Consider the following 18,652-nt stretch of genomic DNA (forward strand, 5'->3'; position numbering starts at 1 on the left):
TTACCTGTGTGCTGATTAGATATCACCTGGTTTTCACATTAAACAGATTCCCACTTGAGAAAGCAGCAAGGATGCAGTGAGGTTTATGTTTCCTGGTGTCAACCTGTATTATTTCAGTGGACATTGTAATGAGGATGCATCTTGCTGCCTTTCCAATGAAGCAAGTTTTATTCAGTAATAGGTGAAAAACCATTCCTACAAAGGTGTTAATCAGAGACTTGGCTTTGTGGACACTTTTCAGAGAGCAAATGTGTTAGCATAAAAATAAAGCCATAAAATGGAGAGCTGATTAATCACTCAATTGGATTTCTCTTCCTGCATCATTTTTTTTCTCTGCAACCCCATGCTAAATTGTGCTTCCTGTTTTTATAAAATGACTTAATCAAATATGACTCTGATTGCATCAGAGAAGGCCAGGTACCCTACACCATAAGAGGTGGTTTGAAATTTTGACTTGTCTACTTAAAGATCAGCAAAATTTGATCACAAGGTCAATTACGTCCCTGGTTGGGATTGAACCACCAACCTTTCGGTTAACAGCCGAATGCGCTAACCGATTGCGCCACAGAGACAGCTTGCAAAAGCATGTACTGACAAAGGCTAAAAAGCATTCATCTAGAAAGTTTCCTAGAAAAAGGTTAAAAAGGCAATAATCTGGAGAGTTTTGCAAGATTTTTCTTCCATTGACCAACGAAGAAACACATTGGTACTTTCACATGATGAGTGAGTACTTCAGGATCTCTGACACTTACATGAGCAGCAGAGTGGCGCAGCGGAAGCGTGCTGGGCCCATAACCCAGAGGTCGGTGGATCGAAACCATCCTCTGCTATGTGCACTTATTTTTTTGTTAATTAAATTCTTCCAAAACTGGAATTGATATTTTGACTCTTTTATTTTTACTTAAAGTACAATAACTTTTAACATTTTAATTTGTTTTAATAGTATATTGACAGCATTGTTTTCTTTCAGAAATCCACTTAATTTTCTTTACCCTATTACTGAAATGGTAATTGACAAAAACAAGCTACATTGTCACCAGAAGAGCAATGCAAAATGTACAATTGATATTTCAAAATCATCTTTCCATCTTGAATTTCAATGATGCATTGGGGCAACGATTTTGTGAGAAACATCTTCACCCTTAAAGAAAGATTTTCGTAACTTCTTACCTGTGTGCTGATTAGATATCACCTGGTTTTCACATTAAACAGATTCCCACTTGAGAAAGCAGCAAGGATGCAGTGAGGTTTATGTTTCCTGGTGTCAACCTGTATTATTTCAGTGGACATTGTAATGAGGATGCATCTTGCTGCCTTTCCAATGAAGCAAGTTTTAATCAGTAATAGGTGAAAAACCATTCCTACAAAGGTGTTAATCAGAGACTTGGCTTTGTGGACACTTTTCAGAGAGCAAATGTGTTAGCATAAAAATAAAGCCATAAAATGGAGAGCTGTTTAATCACTCAATTGGATTTCTCTGCCTGCATCATTTTTTTTCTCTGCAACCCCATGCTAAATTGTGCTTCCTGTTTTTTATAAAATGACTTAATCAAATATGACTCTGATTGCATCAGAGAAGGCCAGGTACCCTACACCATAAGAGGTGGTTTGAAATTTTGACTTGTCTACTTAAAGATCAGCAAAATTTGATCACAAGGTCAATTACGTCCCTGGTTGAGATTGAACCACCAACCTTTCGGTTAACAGCCGAATGCGCTAACCGATTGTGCCACAGAGACAGCTTGCAAAAGCATGTACTGACAAAGGCTAAAAAGCATTCATCTAGAAAGTTTCCTAGAAAAAGGTTAAAAAGGCAATAATCTGGAGAGTTTTGCAAGATTTTTCTTCCATTGACCAACGAAGAAACACATTGGTACTTTCACATGATGAGTGAGTACTTCAGGATCTCTGACACTTACATGAGCAGCAGAGTGGCGCAGCGGAAGCGTGCTGGGCCCATAACCCAGAGGTCGGTGGATCGAAACCATCCTCTGCTATGTGCACTTATTTTTTTGTTAATTAAATTCTTCCAAAACTGGAATTGATATTTTGACTCTTTTATTTTTACTTAAAGTACAATAACTTTTAACATTTTAATTTGTTTTAATAGTATATTGACAGCATTGTTTTCTTTCAGAAATCCACTTAATTTTCTTTACCCTATTACTGAAATGGTAATTGACAAAAACAAGCTACATTGTCACCAGAAGAGCAATGCAAAATGTACAATTGATATTTCAAAATCATCTTTCCATCTTGAATTTCAATGATGCATTGGGGCAACGATTTTGTGAGAAACATCTTCACCCTTAAAGAAAGATTTTCTTAACTTCTTACCTGTGTGCTGATTAGATATCACCTGGTTTTCACATTAAACAGATTCCCACTTGAGAAAGCAGCAAGGATGCAGTGAGGTTTATGTTTCCTGGTGTCAACCTGTATTATTTCAGTGGACATTGTAATGAGGATGCATCTTGCTGCCTTTCCAATGAAGCAAGTTTTAATCAGTAATAGGTGAAAAACCATTCCTACAAAGGTGTTAATCAGAGACTTGGCTTTGTGGACACTTTTCAGAGAGCAAATGTGTTAGCATAAAAATAAAGCCTTAAAATGGAGAGCTGATTAATCACTCAATTGGATTTCTCTGCCTGCATCATTTTTTTTCTCTGCAACCCCATGCTAAATTGTGCTTCCTGTTTTTATAAAATGACTTAATCAAATATGACTCTGATTGCATCAGAGAAGGCCAGGTACCCTACACCATAAGAGGTGGTTTGAAATTTTGACTTGTCTACTTAAAGATCAGCAAAATTTGATCACAAGGTCAATTACGTCCCTGGTTGGGATTGAACCACCAACCTTTCGGTTAACAGCCGAATGCGCTAACCGATTGCGCCACAGAGACAGCTTGCAAAAGCATGTACTGACAAAGGCTAAAAAGCATTCATCTAGAAAGTTTCCTAGAAAAAGGTTAAAAAGGCAATAATCTGGAGAGTTTTGCAAGATTTTTCTTCCATTGACCAACGAAGAAACACATTGGTACTTTCACATGATGAGTGAGTACTTCAGGATCTCTGACACTTACATGAGCAGCAGAGTGGCGCAGCGGAAGCGTGCTGGGCCCATAACCCAGAGGTCGGTGGATCGAAACCATCCTCTGCTATGTGCACTTATTTTTTTGTTAATTAAATTCTTCCAAAACTGGAATTGATATTTTGACTCTTTTATTTTTACTTAAAGTACAATAACTTTTAACATTTTAATTTGTTTTAATAGTATATTGACAGCATTGTTTTCTTTCAGAAATCCACTTAATTTTCTTTACCCTATTACTGAAATGGTAATTGACAAAAACAAGCTACATTGTCACCAGATGAGCAATGCAAAATGTACAATTGATATTTCAAAATCATCTTTCCATCTTGAATTTCAATGATGCATTGGGGCAACGATTTTGTGAGAAACATCTTCACCCTTAAAGAAAGATTTTCTTAACTTCTTACCTGTGTGCTGATTAGATATCACCTGGTTTTCACATTAAACAGATTACCACTTGAGAAAGCAGCAAGGATGCAGTGAGGTTTATGTTTCCTGGTGTCAACCTGTATTATTTCAGTGGACATTGTAATGAGGATGCATCTTGCTGCCTTTCCAATGAAGCAAGTTTTAATCAGTAATAGGTGAAAAACCATTCCTACAAAGGTGTTAATCAGAGACTTGGCTTTGTGGACACTTTTCAGAGAGCAAATGTGTTAGCATAAAAATAAAGCCATAAAATGGAGAGCTGATTAATCACTCAATTGGATTTCTCTGCCTGCATCATTTTTTTTCTCTGCAACCCCATGCTAAATTGTGCTTCCTGTTTTTTATAAAATGACTTAATCAAATATGACTCTGATTGCATCAGAGAAGGCCAGGTACCCTACACCATAAGAGGTGGTTTGAAATTTTGACTTGTCTACTTAAAGATCAGCAAAATTTGATCACAAGGTCAATTACGTCCCTGGTTGGGATTGAACCACCAACCTTTCGATTAACAGCCGAATGCGCTAACCGATTGCGCCACAGAGACAGTTTGCAAAGGCATGTACTGACAAAGGCTAAAAAGCATTCATCTAGAAAGTTTCCTAGAAAAAGGTTAAAAAGGCAATAATCTGGAGAGTTTTGCAAGATTTTTCTTCCATTGACCAACGAAGAAACACATTGGTACTTTCACATGATGAGTGAGTACTTCAGGATCTCTGACACTTACATGAGCAGCAGAGTGGCGCAGCGGAAGCGTGCTGGGCCCATAACCCAGAGGTCGGTGGATCGAAACCATCCTCTGCTATGTGCACTTATTTTTTTGTTAATTAAATTCTTCCAAAACTGGAATTGATATTTTGACTCTTTTATTTTTACTTAAAGTACAATAACTTTTAACTTTTTAATTTGTTTTAATAGTATATTGACAGCATTGTTTTCTTTCAGAAATCCACTTAATTTTCTTTACCCTATTACTGAAATGGTAATTGACAAAAACAAGCTACATTGTCACCAGAAGAGCAATGCAAAATGTACAATTGATATTTCAAAATCATCTTTCCATCTTGAATTTCAATGATGCATTGGGGCAACGATTTTGTGAGAAACATCTTCACCCTTAAAGAAAGATTTTCGTAACTTCTTACCTGTGTGCTGATTAGATATCACCTGGTTTTCACATTAAACAGATTCCCACTTGAGAAAACAGCAAGGATGCAGTGAGGTTTATGTTTCCTGGTGTCAACCTGTATTATTTCAGTGGACATTGTAATGAGGATGCATCTTGCTGCCTTTCCAATGAAGCAAGTTTTAATCAGTAATAGGTGAAAAACCATTCCTACAAAGGTGTTAATCAGAGACTTGGCTTTGTGGACACTTTTCAGAGAGCAAATGTGTTAGCATAAAAATAAAGCCATAAAATGGAGAGCTGTTTAATCACTCAATTGGATTTCTCTGCCTGCATCATTTTTTTTCTCTGCAACCCCATGCTAAATTGTGCTTCCTGTTTTTTATAAAATGACTTAATCAAATATGACTCTGATTGCATCAGAGAAGGCCAGGTACCCTACACCATAAGAGGTGGTTTGAAATTTTGACTTGTCTACTTAAAGATCAGCAAAATTTGATCACAAGGTCAATTACGTCCCTGGTTGGGATTGAACCACCAACCTTTCGGTTAACAGCCGAATGCGCTAACCGATTGCGCCACAGAGACAGCTTGCAAAAGCATGTACTGACAAAGGCTAAAAAGCATTCATCTAGAAAGTTTCCTAGAAAAAGGTTAAAAAGGCAATAATCTGGAGAGTTTTGCAAGATTTTTTTCCATTGACCAACGAAGAAACACATTGGTACTTTCACATGATGAGTGAGTACTTCAGGATCTCTGACACTTACATGAGCAGCAGAGTGGCGCAGCGGAAGCGTGCTGGGCCCATAACCCAGAGGTCGGTGGATCAAAACCATCCTCTGCTATGTGCACTTATTTTTTTGTTAATTAAATTCTTCCAAAACTGGAATTGATATTTTGACTCTTTTATTTTTACTTAAAGTACAATAACTTTTAACATTTTAATTTGTTTTAATAGTATATTGACAGCATTGTTTTCTTTCAGAAATCCACTTAATTTTCTTTACCCTATTACTGAAATGGTAATTGACAAAAACAAGCTACATTGTCACCAGATGAGCAATGCAAAATGTACAATTGATATTTCAAAATCATCTTTCCATCTTGAATTTCAATGATGCATTGGGGCAACGATTTTGTGAGAAACATCTTCACCCTTAAAGAAAGATTTTCTTAACTTCTTACCTGTGTGCTGATTAGATATCACCTGGTTTTCACATTAAACAGATTCCCACTTGAGAAAGCAGCAAGGATGCAGTGAGGTTTATGTTTCCTGGTGTCAACCTGTATTATTTCAGTGGACATTGTAATGAGGATGCATCTTGCTGCCTTTCCAATGAAGCAAGTTTTAATCAGTAATAGGTGAAAAACCATTCCTACAAAGGTGTTAATCAGAGACTTGGCTTTGTGGACACTTTTCAGAGAGCAAATGTGTTAGCATAAAAATAAAGCCATAAAATGGAGAGCTGATTAATCACTCAATTGGATTTCTCTGCCTGCATAATTTTTTTTCTCTGCAACCCCATGCTAAATTGTGCTTCCTGTTTTTTATAAAATGACTTAATCAAATATGACTCTGATTGCATCAGAGAAGGCCAGGTACCCTACACCATAAGAGGTGGTTTGAAATTTTGACTTGTCTACTTAAAGATCAGCAAAATTTGATCACAAGGTCAATTACGTCCCTGGGTGGGATTGAACCACCAACCTTTCGGTTAACAGCCGAATGCGCTAACCGATTGCGCCACAGAGACAGCTTGCAAAAGCATGTACTGACAAAGGCTAAAAAGCATTCATCTAGAAAGTTTCCTCGAAAAAGGTTAAAAAGGCAATAATCTGGAGAGTTTTGCAAGATTTTTCTTCCATTGACCAACGAAGAAACACATTGGTACTTTCACATGATGAGTGAGTACTTCAGGATCTCTGACACATACATGAGCAGCAGAGTGGCGCAGCGGAAGCATGCTGGGCCCATAACCCAGAGGTCGGTGGATCGAAACCATCCTCTGCTATGTGCACTTATTTTTTTGTTAATTAAATTCTTCCAAAACTGGAATTGATATTTTGACTCTTTTATTTTTACTTAAAGTACAATAACTTTTAACATTTTAATTTGTTTTAATAGTATATTGACAGCATTGTTTTCTTTCAGAAATCCACTTAATTTTCTTTACCCTATTACTGAAATGGTAATTGACAAAAACAAGCTACATTGTCACCAGATGAGCAATGCAAAATGTACAATTGATATTTCAAAATCATCTTTCCATCTTGAATTTCAATGATGCATTGGGGCAACGATTTTGTGAGAAACATCTTCACCCTTAAAGAAAGATTTTCTTAACTTCTTACCTGTGTGCTGATTAGATATCACCTGGTTTTCACATTAAACAGATTCCCACTTGAGAAAGCAGCAAGGATGCAGTGAGGTTTATGTTTCCTGGTGTCAACCTGTATTATTTCAGTGGACATTGTAATGAGGATGCATCTTGCTGCCTTTCCAATGAAGCAAGTTTTAATCAGTAATAGGTGAAAAACCATTCCTACAAAGGTGTTAATCAGAGACTTGGCTTTGTGGACACTTTTCAGAGAGCAAATGTGTTAGCATAAAAATAAAGCCATAAAATGGAGAGCTGATTAATCACTCAATTGGATTTCTCTGCCTGCATAATTTTTTTTCTCTGCAACCCCATGCTAAATTGTGCTTCCTGTTTTTTATAAAATGACTTAATCAAATCTGATTGCATCAGAGAAGGCCAGGTACCCTACACTATAAGAGGTGGTTTGAAATTTTGACTTGTCTACTTAAAGATCACCAAAATTTGATCACAAGGTCAATTACGTCCCTGGGTGGGATTGAACCACCAACCTTTCGGTTAACAGACGAATGCGCTAACCGATTGCGCCACAGAGACAGCTTGCAAAAGCATGTACTGACAAAGGCTAAAAAGCATTCATCTAGAAAGTTTCCTAGAAAAAGGTTAAAAAGGCAATAATCTGGAGAGTTTTGCAAGATTTTTCTTCCATTGACCAAAGACGAAACACATTGGTACTTTCACATAATGAGTGAGTACTTCAGGATCTCTGACACTTACATGAGCAGCAGAGTGGGGCAGCAGAAGCGTGCTGGGCCCATAACCCAGAGGTCGGTGGATTGAAACCATCCTCTACTATGTGCACTTATTTTTTTGTTAATTAAATTCTTCCAAAACTGGAATTGATATTTTGACTCTTTTATTTTTACTTAAAGTACAATAACTTTTAACATTTTAATTTGTTTTAATAGTATATTGACAGCATTGTTTTCTTTCAGAAATCCACTTAATTTTCTTTACCCTATTACTGAAATGGTAATTGACAAAAACAAGCTACATTGTCACCAGAAGAGCAATGCAAAATGTACAATTGATATTTCAAAATCATCTTTCCATCTTGAATTTCAATGATGCATTGGGGCAACGATTTTGTGAGAAACATCTTCACCCTTAAAGAAAGATTTTCTTAACTTCTTACCTGTGTGCTGATTAGATATCACCTGGTTTTCACATTAAACAGATTCCCACTTGAGAAAGCAGCAAGGATGCAGTGAGGTTTATGTTTCCTGGTGTCAACCTGTATTATTTCAGTGGACATTGTAATGAGGATGCATCTTGCTGCCTTTCCAATGAAGCAAGTTTTAATCAGTAATAGGTGAAAAACCATTCCTACAAAGGTGTTAATCAGAGACTTGGCTTTGTGGACACTTTTCAGAGAGCAAATGTGTTAGCATAAAAATAAAGCCATAAAATGGAGAGCTGATTAATCACTCAATTGGATTTCTCTGCCTGCATAATTTTTTTTCTCTGCAACCCCATGCTAAATTGTGCTTCCTGTTTTTTATAAAATGACTTAATCAAATCTGATTGCATCAGAGAAGGCCAGGTACCCTACACTATAAGAGGTGGTTTGAAATTTTGACTTGTCTACTTAAAGATCACCAAAATTTGATCACAAGGTCAATTACGTCCCTGGGTGGGATTGAACCACCAACCTTTCGGTTAACAGACGAATGCGCTAACCGATTGCGCCACAGAGACAGCTTGCAAAAGCATGTACTGACAAAGGCTAAAAAGCATTCATCTAGAAAGTTTCCTAGAAAAAGGTTAAAAAGGCAATAATCTGGAGAGTTTTGCAAGATTTTTCTTCCATTGACCAAAGACGAAACACATTGGTACTTTCACATAATGAGTGAGTACTTCAGGATCTCTGACACTTACATGAGCAGCAGAGTGGGGCAGCAGAAGCGTGCTGGGCCCATAACCCAGAGGTCGGTGGATTGAAACCATCCTCTGCTATGTGCACTTATTTTTTTGTTAATTAAATTCTTCCAAAACTGGAATTGATATTTTGACTCTTTTATTTTTACTTAAAGTACAATAACTTTTAACATTTTAATTTGTTTTAATAGTATATTGACAGCATTGTTTTCTTTCAGAAATCCACTTAATTTTCTTTACCCTATTACTGAAATGGTAATTGACAAAAACAAGCTACATTGTCACCAGAAGAGCAATGCAAAATGTACAATTGATATTTCAAAATCATCTTTCCATCTTGAATTTCAATGATGCATTGGGGCAACGATTTTGTGAGAAACATCTTCACCCTTAAAGAAAGATTTTCTTAACTTCTTACCTGTGTGCTGATTAGATATCACCTGGTTTTCACATTAAACAGATTCCCACTTGAGAAAGCAGCAAGGATGCAGTGAGGTTTATGTTTCCTGGTGTCAACCTGTATTATTTCAGTGGACATTGTAATGAGGATGCATCTTGCTGCCTTTCCAATGAAGCAAGTTTTAATCAGTAATAGGTGAAAAACCATTCCTACAAAGGTGTTAATCAGAGACTTGGCTTTGTGGACACTTTTCAGAGAGCAAATGTGTTAGCATAAAAATAAAGCCATAAAATGGAGAGCTGATTAATCACTCAATTGGATTTCTCTGCCTGCATCATTTTTTTTCTCTGCAACCCCATGCTAAATTGTGCTTCCTGTTTTTTATAAAATGACTTAATCAAATATGACTGCATCAGAGAAGGCCAGGTACCCTACACTATAAGAGGTGGTTTGAAATTTTGACTTGTCTACTTAAAGATCAGCAAAATTTGATCACAAGGTCAATTACGTCCCTGGGTGGGATTGAACCACCAACCTTTCGGTTAACAGCCGAATGCGCTAACCGATTGCGCCACAGAGACAGCTTGCAAAAGCATGTACTGACAAAGGCTAAAAAGCATTCATCTAGATAGTTTCCTAGAAAAAAGTTAAAAAGGCAATAATCTGGAGAGTTTTGCAAGATTTTTCTTCCATTGACCAACGAAGAAACACATTGGTACTTTCACATGATGAGTGAGTACTTCAGGATCTCTGACACTTACATGAGCAGCAGAGTGGCGCAGCGGAAGCGTGCTGGGCCCATAACCCAGAGGTCGGTGGATCGAAACCATCCTCTGCTATGTGCACTTATTTTTTTGTTAATTAAATTCTTCCAAAACTGGAATTGATATTTTGACTCTTTTATTTTTACTTAAAGTACAATAACTTTTAACATTTTAATTTGTTTTAATAGTATATTGACAGCATTGTTTTCTTTCAGAAATCCACTTAATTTTCTTTACCCTATTACTGAAATGGTAATTGACAAAAACAAGCTACATTGTCACCAGAAGAGCAATGCAAAATGTACAATTGATATTTCAAAATCATCTTTCCATCTTGAATTTCAATGATGCATTGGGGCAACGATTTTGTGAGAAACATCTTCACCCTTAAAGAAAGATTTTCTTAACTTCTTACCTGTGTGCTGATTAGATATCACCTGGTTTTCACATTAAACAGATTCCCACTTGAGAAAGCAGCAAGGATGCAGTGAGGTTTATGTTTCCTGGTGTCAACCTGTATTATTTCAGTGGACATTGTAATGAGGATGCATCTTGCTGCCTTTCCAATGAAGCAAGTTTTAATCAGTAATAGGTGAAAAACCATTCCTACAAAGGTGTTAATCAGAGACTTGGCTTTGTGGATACTTTTCAGAGAGCAAATGTGTTAGCATAAAAATAAAGCCATAGTATGGAGAGCTGATTAATCACTCAATTGGATTTCTCTGCCTGCATAATTTTTTTTCTCTGCAACCCCATGCTAAATTGTGCTTCCTGTTTTTTATAAAATGACTTAATCAAATCTGATTGCATCAGAGAAGGCCAGGTACCCTACACTATAAGAGGTGGTTTGAAATTTTGACTTGTCTACTTAAAGATCACCAAAATTTGATCACAAGGTCAATTACGTCCCTGGGTGGGATTGAACCACCAGACCTTTCGGTTAACAGCCGAATGCGCTAACCGATTGCGCCACAGAGACAGCTTGCAAAAGCATGTACTGACAAAGGCTAAAAAGCATTCATCTAGAAAGTTTCCTAGAAAAAGGTTAAAAAGGCAATGATCTGGAGAGTTTTGCAAGATTTTTCTTCCATTGACCAAAGAAGAAACACATTGGTACTTTCACATAATGAGTGAGTACTTCAGGATCTCTGACACTTACATGAGCAGCAGAGTGGGGCAGCAGAAGCGTGCTGGGCCCATAACCCAGAGGTCGGTGGATTGAAACCATCCTCTGCTATGTGCACTTATTTTTTTGTTAATTAAATTCTTCCAAAACTGGAATTGATATTTTGACTCTTTTATTTTTACTTAAAGTACAATAACTTTTAACATTTTAATTTGTTTTAATAGTATATTGACAGCATTGTTTTCTTTCAGAAATCCACTTAATTTTCTTTACCCTATTACTGAAATGGTAATTGACAAAAACAAGCTACATTGTCACCAGAAGAGCAATGCAAAATGTACAATTGATATTTCAAAATCATCTTTCCATCTTGAATTTCAATGATGCATTGGGGCAACGATTTTGTGAGAAACATCTTCACCCTTAAAGAAAGATTTTCTTAACTTCTTACCTGTGTGCTGATTAGATATCACCTGGTTTTCACATTAAACAGATTCCCACTTGAGAAAGCAGCAAGGATGCAGTGAGGTTTATGTTTCCTGGTGTCAACCTGTATTATTTCAGTGGACATTGTAATGAGGATGCATCTTGCTGCCTTTCCAATGAAGCAAGTTTTAATCAGTAATAGGTGAAAAACCATTCCTACAAAGGTGTTAATCAGAGACTTGGCTTTGTGGACACTTTTCAGAGAGCAAATGTGTTAGCATAAAAATAAAGCCATAAAATGGAGAGCTGATTAATCACTCAATTGGATTTCTCTGCCTGCATAATTTTTTTTCTCTGCAACCCCATGCTAAATTGTGCTTCCTGTTTTTTATAAAATGACTTAATCAAATATGACTCTGATTGCATCAGAGAAGGCCAGGTACCCTACACCATAAGAGGTGGTTTGAAATTTTGACTTGTCTACTTAAAGATCAGCAAAATTTGATCACAAGGTCAATTACGTCCCTGGGTGGGATTGAACCACCAACCTTTCGGTTAACAGCCGAATGCGCTAACCGATTGCGCCACAGAGACAGCTTGCAAAAGCATGTACTGACAAAGGCTAAAAAGCATTCATCTAGAAAGTTTCCTCGAAAAAGGTTAAAAAGGCAATAATCTGGAGAGTTTTGCAAGATTTTTCTTCCATTGACCAACGAAGAAACACATTGGTACTTTCACATGATGAGTGAGTACTTCAGGATCTCTGACACATACATGAGCAGCAGAGTGGCGCAGCGGAAGCATGCTGGGCCCATAACCCAGAGGTCGGTGGATCGAAACCATCCTCTGCTATGTGCACTTATTTTTTTGTTAATTAAATTCTTCCAAAACTGGAATTGATATTTTGACTCTTTTATTTTTACTTAAAGTACAATAACTTTTAACATTTTAATTTGTTTTAATAGTATATTGACAGCATTGTTTTCTTTCAGAAATCCACTTAATTTTCTTTACCCTATTACTGAAATGGTAATTGACAAAAACAAGCTACATTGTCACCAGATGAGCAATGCAAAATGTACAATTGATATTTCAAAATCATCTTTCCATCTTGAATTTCAATGATGCATTGGGGCAACGATTTTGTGAGAAACATCTTCACCCTTAAAGAAAGATTTTCTTAACTTCTTACCTGTGTGCTGATTAGATATCACCTGGTTTTCACATTAAACAGATTCCCACTTGAGAAAGCAGCAAGGATGCAGTGAGGTTTATGTTTCCTGGTGTCAACCTGTATTATTTCAGTGGACATTGTAATGAGGATGCATCTTGCTGCCTTTCCAATGAAGCAAGTTTTAATCAGTAATAGGTGAAAAACCATTCCTACAAAGGTGTTAATCAGAGACTTGGCTTTGTGGACACTTTTCAGAGAGCAAATGTGTTAGCATAAAAATAAAGCCATAAAATGGAGAGCTGATTAATCACTCAATTGGATTTCTCTGCCTGCATAATTTTTTTTCTCTGCAACCCCATGCTAAATTGTGCTTCCTGTTTTTTATAAAATGACTTAATCAAATCTGATTGCATCAGAGAAGGCCAGGTACCCTACACTATAAGAGGTGGTTTGAAATTTTGACTTGTCTACTTAAAGATCACCAAAATTTGATCACAAGGTCAATTACGTCCCTGGGTGGGATTGAACCACCAACCTTTCGGTTAACAGACGAATGCGCTAACCGATTGCGCCACAGAGACAGCTTGCAAAAGCATGTACTGACAAAGGCTAAAAAGCATTCATCTAGAAAGTTTCCTAGAAAAAGGTTAAAAAGGCAATAATCTGGAGAGTTTTGCAAGATTTTTCTTCCATTGACCAAAGACGAAACACATTGGTACTTTCACATAATGAGTGAGTACTTCAGGATCTCTGACACTTACATGAGCAGCAGAGTGGGGCAGCAGAAGCGTGCTGGGCCCATAACCCAGAGGTCGGTGGATTGAAACCATCCTCTACTATGTGCACTTATTTTTTTGTTAATTAAATTCTTCCAAAACTGGAATTGATATTTTGACTCTTTTATTTTTACTTAAAGTACAATAACTTTTAACATTTTAATTTGTTTTAATAGTATATTGACAGCATTGTTTTCTTTCAGAAATCCACTTAATTTTCTTTACCCTATTACTGAAATGGTAATTGACAAAAACAAGCTACATTGTCACCAGAAGAGCAATGCAAAATGTACAATTGATATTTCAAAATCATCTTTCCATCTTGAATTTCAATGATGCATTGGGGCAACGATTTTGTGAGAAACATCTTCACCCTTAAAGAAAGATTTTCTTAACTTCTTACCTGTGTGCTGATTAGATATCACCTGGTTTTCACATTAAACAGATTCCCACTTGAGAAAGCAGCAAGGATGCAGTGAGGTTTATGTTTCCTGGTGTCAACCTGTATTATTTCAGTGGACATTGTAATGAGGATGCATCTTGCTGCCTTTCCAATGAAGCAAGTTTTAATCAGTAATAGGTGAAAAACCATTCCTACAAAGGTGTTAATCAGAGACTTGGCTTTGTGGACACTTTTCAGAGAGCAAATGTGTTAGCATAAAAATAAAGCCATAAAATGGAGAGCTGATTAATCACTCAATTGGATTTCTCTGCCTGCATAATTTTTTTTCTCTGCAACCCCATGCTAAATTGTGCTTCCTGTTTTTTATAAAATGACTTAATCAAATCTGATTGCATCAGAGAAGGCCAGGTACCCTACACTATAAGAGGTGGTTTGAAATTTTGACTTGTCTACTTAAAGATCACCAAAATTTGATCACAAGGTCAATTACGTCCCTGGGTGGGATTGAACCACCAACCTTTCGGTTAACAGACGAATGCGCTAACCGATTGCGCCACAGAGACAGCTTGCAAAAGCATGTACTGACAAAGGCTAAAAAGCATTCATCTAGAAAGTTTCCTAGAAAAAGGTTAAAAAGGCAATAATCTGGAGAGTTTTGCAAGATTTTTCTTCCATTGACCAAAGACGAAACACATTGGTACTTTCACATAATGAGTGAGTACTTCAGGATCTCTGACACTTACATGAGCAGCAGAGTGGGGCAGCAGAAGCGTGCTGGGCCCATAACCCAGAGGTCGGTGGATTGAAACCATCCTCTGCTATGTGCACTTATTTTTTTGTTAATTAAATTCTTCCAAAACTGGAATTGATATTTTGACTCTTTTATTTTTACTTAAAGTACAATAACTTTTAACATTTTAATTTGTTTTAATAGTATATTGACAGCATTGTTTTCTTTCAGAAATCCACTTAATTTTCTTTACCCTATTACTGAAATGGTAATTGACAAAAACAAGCTACATTGTCACCAGAAGAGCAATGCAAAATGTACAATTGATATTTCAAAATCATCTTTCCATCTTGAATTTCAATGATGCATTGGGGCAACGATTTTGTGAGAAACATCTTCACCCTTAAAGAAAGATTTTCTTAACTTCTTACCTGTGTGCTGATTAGATATCACCTGGTTTTCACATTAAACAGATTCCCACTTGAGAAAGCAGCAAGGATGCAGTGAGGTTTATGTTTCCTGGTGTCAACCTGTATTATTTCAGTGGACATTGTAATGAGGATGCATCTTGCTGCCTTTCCAATGAAGCAAGTTTTAATCAGTAATAGGTGAAAAACCATTCCTACAAAGGTGTTAATCAGAGACTTGGCTTTGTGGACACTTTTCAGAGAGCAAATGTGTTAGCATAAAAATAAAGCCATAAAATGGAGAGCTGATTAATCACTCAATTGGATTTCTCTGCCTGCATCATTTTTTTTCTCTGCAACCCCATGCTAAATTGTGCTTCCTGTTTTTTATAAAATGACTTAATCAAATATGACTGCATCAGAGAAGGCCAGGTACCCTACACTATAAGAGGTGGTTTGAAATTTTGACTTGTCTACTTAAAGATCACCAAAATTTGATCACAAGGTCAATTACGTCCCTGGGTGCGATTGAACCACCAACCTTTCGGTTAACAGCCGAATGCGCTAACCGATTGCGCCACAGAGACAGCTTGCAAAAGCATGTACTGACAAAGGCTAAAAAGCATTCATCTAGAAAGTTTCCTAGAAAAAGGTTAAAAAGGCAATGATCTGGAGAGTTTTGCAAGATTTTTCTTCCATTGACCAAAGAAGAAACACATTGGTACTTTCACATAATGAGTGAGTACTTCAGGATCTCTGACACTTACATGAGCAGCAGAGTGGGGCAGCAGAAGCGTGCTGGGCCCATAACCCAGAGGTCGGTGGATTGAAACCATCCTCTGCTATGTGCACTTATTTTTTTGTTAATTAAATTCTTCCAAAACTGGAATTGATATTTTGACTCTTTTATTTTTACTTAAAGTACAATAACTTTTAACATTTTAATTTGTTTTAATAGTATATTGACAGCATTGTTTTCTTTCAGAAATCCACTTAATTTTCTTTACCCTATTACTGAAATGGTAATTGACAAAAACAAGCTACATTGTCACCAGAAGAGCAATGCAAAATGTACAATTGATATTTCAAAATCATCTTTCCATCTTGAATTTCAATGATGCATTGGGGCAACGATTTTGTGAGAAACATCTTCACCCTTAAAGAAAGATTTTCTTAACTTCTTACCTGTGTGCTGATTAGATATCACCTGGTTTTCACATTAAACAGATTCCCACTTGAGGAAGCAGCAAGGATGCAGTGAGGTTTATGTTTCCTGGTGTCAACCTGTATTATTTCAGTGGACATTGTAATGAGGATGCATCTTGCTGCCTTTCCAATGAAGCAAGTTTTAATCAGTAATAGGTGAAAAACCATTCCTACAAAGGTGTTAATCAGAGACTTGGCTTTGTGGACACTTTTCAGAGAGCAAATGTGTTAGCATAAAAATAAAGCCATAAAATGGAGAGCTGATAAATCACTCAATTGGATTTCTCTGCCTGCATAATTTTTTTTCTCTGCAACCCCATGCTAAATTGTGCTTCCTGTTTTTTATAAAATGACTTAATCAAATATGACTCTGATTGCATCAGAGAAGGCCAGGTACCCTACACCATAAGAGGTGGTTTGAAATTTTGACTTGTCTACTTAAAGATCAGCAAAATTTGATCACAAGGTCAATTACGTCCCTGGGTGGGATTGAACCACCAACCTTTCGGTTAACAGCCGAATGCGCTAACCGATTGCGCCACAGAGACAGCTTGCAAAAGCATGTACTGACAAAGGCTAAAAAGCATTCATCTAGATAGTTTCCTAGAAAAAAGTTAAAAAGGCAATAATCTGGAGAGTTTTGCAAGATTTTTCTTCCATTGACCAACGAAGAAACACATTGGTACTTTCACATGATGAGTGAGTACTTCAGGATCTCTGACACTTACATGAGCAGCAGAGTGGCGCAGCGGAAGCGTGCTGGGCCCATAACCCAGAGGTCGGTGGATCGAAACCATCCTCTGCTATGTGCACTTATTTTTTTGTTAATTAAATTCTTCCAAAACTGGAATTGATATTTTGACTCTTTTATTTTTACTTAAAGTACAATAACTTTTAACATTTTAATTTGTTTTAATAGTATATTGACAGCATTGTTTTCTTTCAGAAATCCACTTAATTTTCTTTACCCTATTACTGAAATGGTAATTGACAAAAACAAGCTACATTGTCACCAGAAGAGCAATGCAAAATGTACAATTGATATTTCAAAATCATCTTTCCATCTTGAATTTCAATGATGCATTGGGGCAACGATTTTGTGAGAAACATCTTCACCCTTAAAGAAAGATTTTCTTAACTTCTTACCTGTGTGCTGATTAGATATCACCTGGTTTTCACATTAAACAGATTCCCACTTGAGAAAGCAGCAAGGATGCAGTGAGGTTTATGTTTCCTGGTGTCAACCTGTATTATTTCAGTGGACATTGTAATGAGGATGCATCTTGCTGCCTTTCCAATGAAGCAAGTTTTAATCAGTAATAGGTGAAAAACCATTCCTACAAAGGTGTTAATCAGAGACTTGGCTTTGTGGATACTTTTCAGAGAGCAAATGTGTTAGCATAAAAATAAAGCCATAGTATGGAGAGCTGATTAATCACTCAATTGGATTTCTCTGCCTGCATAATTTTTTTTCTCTGCAACCCCATGCTAAATTGTGCTTCCTGTTTTTTATAAAATGACTTAATCAAATCTGATTGCATCAGAGAAGGCCAGGTACCCTACACTATAAGAGGTGGTTTGAAATTTTGACTTGTCTACTTAAAGATCACCAAAATTTGATCACAAGGTCAATTACGTCCCTGGGTGGGATTGAACCACCAGACCTTTCGGTTAACAGCCGAATGCGCTAACCGATTGCGCCACAGAGACAGCTTGCAAAAGCATGTACTGACAAAGGCTAAAAAGCATTCATCTAGAAAGTTTCCTAGAAAAAGGTTAAAAAGGCAATGATCTGGAGAGTTTTGCAAGATTTTTCTTCCATTGACCAAAGAAGAAACACATTGGTACTTTCACATAATGAGTGAGTACTTCAGGATCTCTGACACTTACATGAGCAGCAGAGTGGGGCAGCAGAAGCGTGCTGGGCCCATAACCCAGAGGTCGGTGGATTGAAACCATCCTCTGCTATGTGCACTTATTTTTTTGTTAATTAAATTCTTCCAAAACTGGAATTGATATTTTGACTCTTTTATTTTTACTTAAAGTACAATAACTTTTAACATTTTAATTTGTTTTAATAGTATATTGACAGCATTGTTTTCTTTCAGAAATCCACTTAATTTTCTTTACCCTATTACTGAAATGGTAATTGACAAAAACAAGCTACATTGTCACCAGAAGAGCAATGCAAAATGTACAATTGATATTTCAAAATCATCTTTCCATCTTGAATTTCAATGATGCATTGGGGCAACGATTTTGTGAGAAACATCTTCACCCTTAAAGAAAGATTTTCTTAACTTCTTACCTGTGTGCTGATTAGATATCACCTG

At 36.7% G+C, this 18,652-nt stretch overlaps 10 non-coding genes across 10 annotated transcripts; all 10 read right to left on the reverse strand.

Moving 5' to 3' along the window:
• Positions 1 to 498: 498 nt before the first annotated feature.
• TRNAN-GUU (transfer RNA asparagine (anticodon GUU)) lies at positions 499 to 572 on the reverse strand. Its single transcript has one exon. It is a non-coding gene; the product is annotated as a tRNA-Asn (tRNA).
• A 2,259-nt stretch (positions 573 to 2,831) lies between these two features.
• TRNAN-GUU (transfer RNA asparagine (anticodon GUU)) lies at positions 2,832 to 2,905 on the reverse strand. Its single transcript has one exon. It is a non-coding gene; the product is annotated as a tRNA-Asn (tRNA).
• Positions 2,906 to 5,165: 2,260 nt separating this feature from the next.
• Positions 5,166 to 5,239, reverse strand: TRNAN-GUU (transfer RNA asparagine (anticodon GUU)). Its single transcript has one exon. It is a non-coding gene; the product is annotated as a tRNA-Asn (tRNA).
• A 1,092-nt stretch (positions 5,240 to 6,331) lies between these two features.
• On the reverse strand, positions 6,332 to 6,405 carry TRNAN-GUU (transfer RNA asparagine (anticodon GUU)). Its single transcript has one exon. It is a non-coding gene; the product is annotated as a tRNA-Asn (tRNA).
• A 3,409-nt stretch (positions 6,406 to 9,814) lies between these two features.
• Positions 9,815 to 9,888, reverse strand: TRNAN-GUU (transfer RNA asparagine (anticodon GUU)). The gene has a single exon. It is a non-coding gene; the product is annotated as a tRNA-Asn (tRNA).
• Positions 9,889 to 10,975: 1,087 nt separating this feature from the next.
• TRNAN-GUU (transfer RNA asparagine (anticodon GUU)) lies at positions 10,976 to 11,050 on the reverse strand. Its single transcript has one exon. It is a non-coding gene; the product is annotated as a tRNA-Asn (tRNA).
• A 1,093-nt stretch (positions 11,051 to 12,143) lies between these two features.
• TRNAN-GUU (transfer RNA asparagine (anticodon GUU)) lies at positions 12,144 to 12,217 on the reverse strand. The gene has a single exon. It is a non-coding gene; the product is annotated as a tRNA-Asn (tRNA).
• A 3,409-nt stretch (positions 12,218 to 15,626) lies between these two features.
• TRNAN-GUU (transfer RNA asparagine (anticodon GUU)) lies at positions 15,627 to 15,700 on the reverse strand. The gene has a single exon. It is a non-coding gene; the product is annotated as a tRNA-Asn (tRNA).
• Positions 15,701 to 16,793: 1,093 nt separating this feature from the next.
• TRNAN-GUU (transfer RNA asparagine (anticodon GUU)) lies at positions 16,794 to 16,867 on the reverse strand. Its single transcript has one exon. It is a non-coding gene; the product is annotated as a tRNA-Asn (tRNA).
• Positions 16,868 to 17,954: 1,087 nt separating this feature from the next.
• On the reverse strand, positions 17,955 to 18,029 carry TRNAN-GUU (transfer RNA asparagine (anticodon GUU)). The gene has a single exon. It is a non-coding gene; the product is annotated as a tRNA-Asn (tRNA).
• Positions 18,030 to 18,652: the final 623 nt, after the last annotated feature.

This window comes from Pseudophryne corroboree, chromosome 4, assembly GCF_028390025.1.
Source record: "Pseudophryne corroboree isolate aPseCor3 chromosome 4, aPseCor3.hap2, whole genome shotgun sequence".
Lineage (NCBI taxonomy): Eukaryota > Metazoa > Chordata > Amphibia > Anura > Myobatrachidae > Pseudophryne > Pseudophryne corroboree.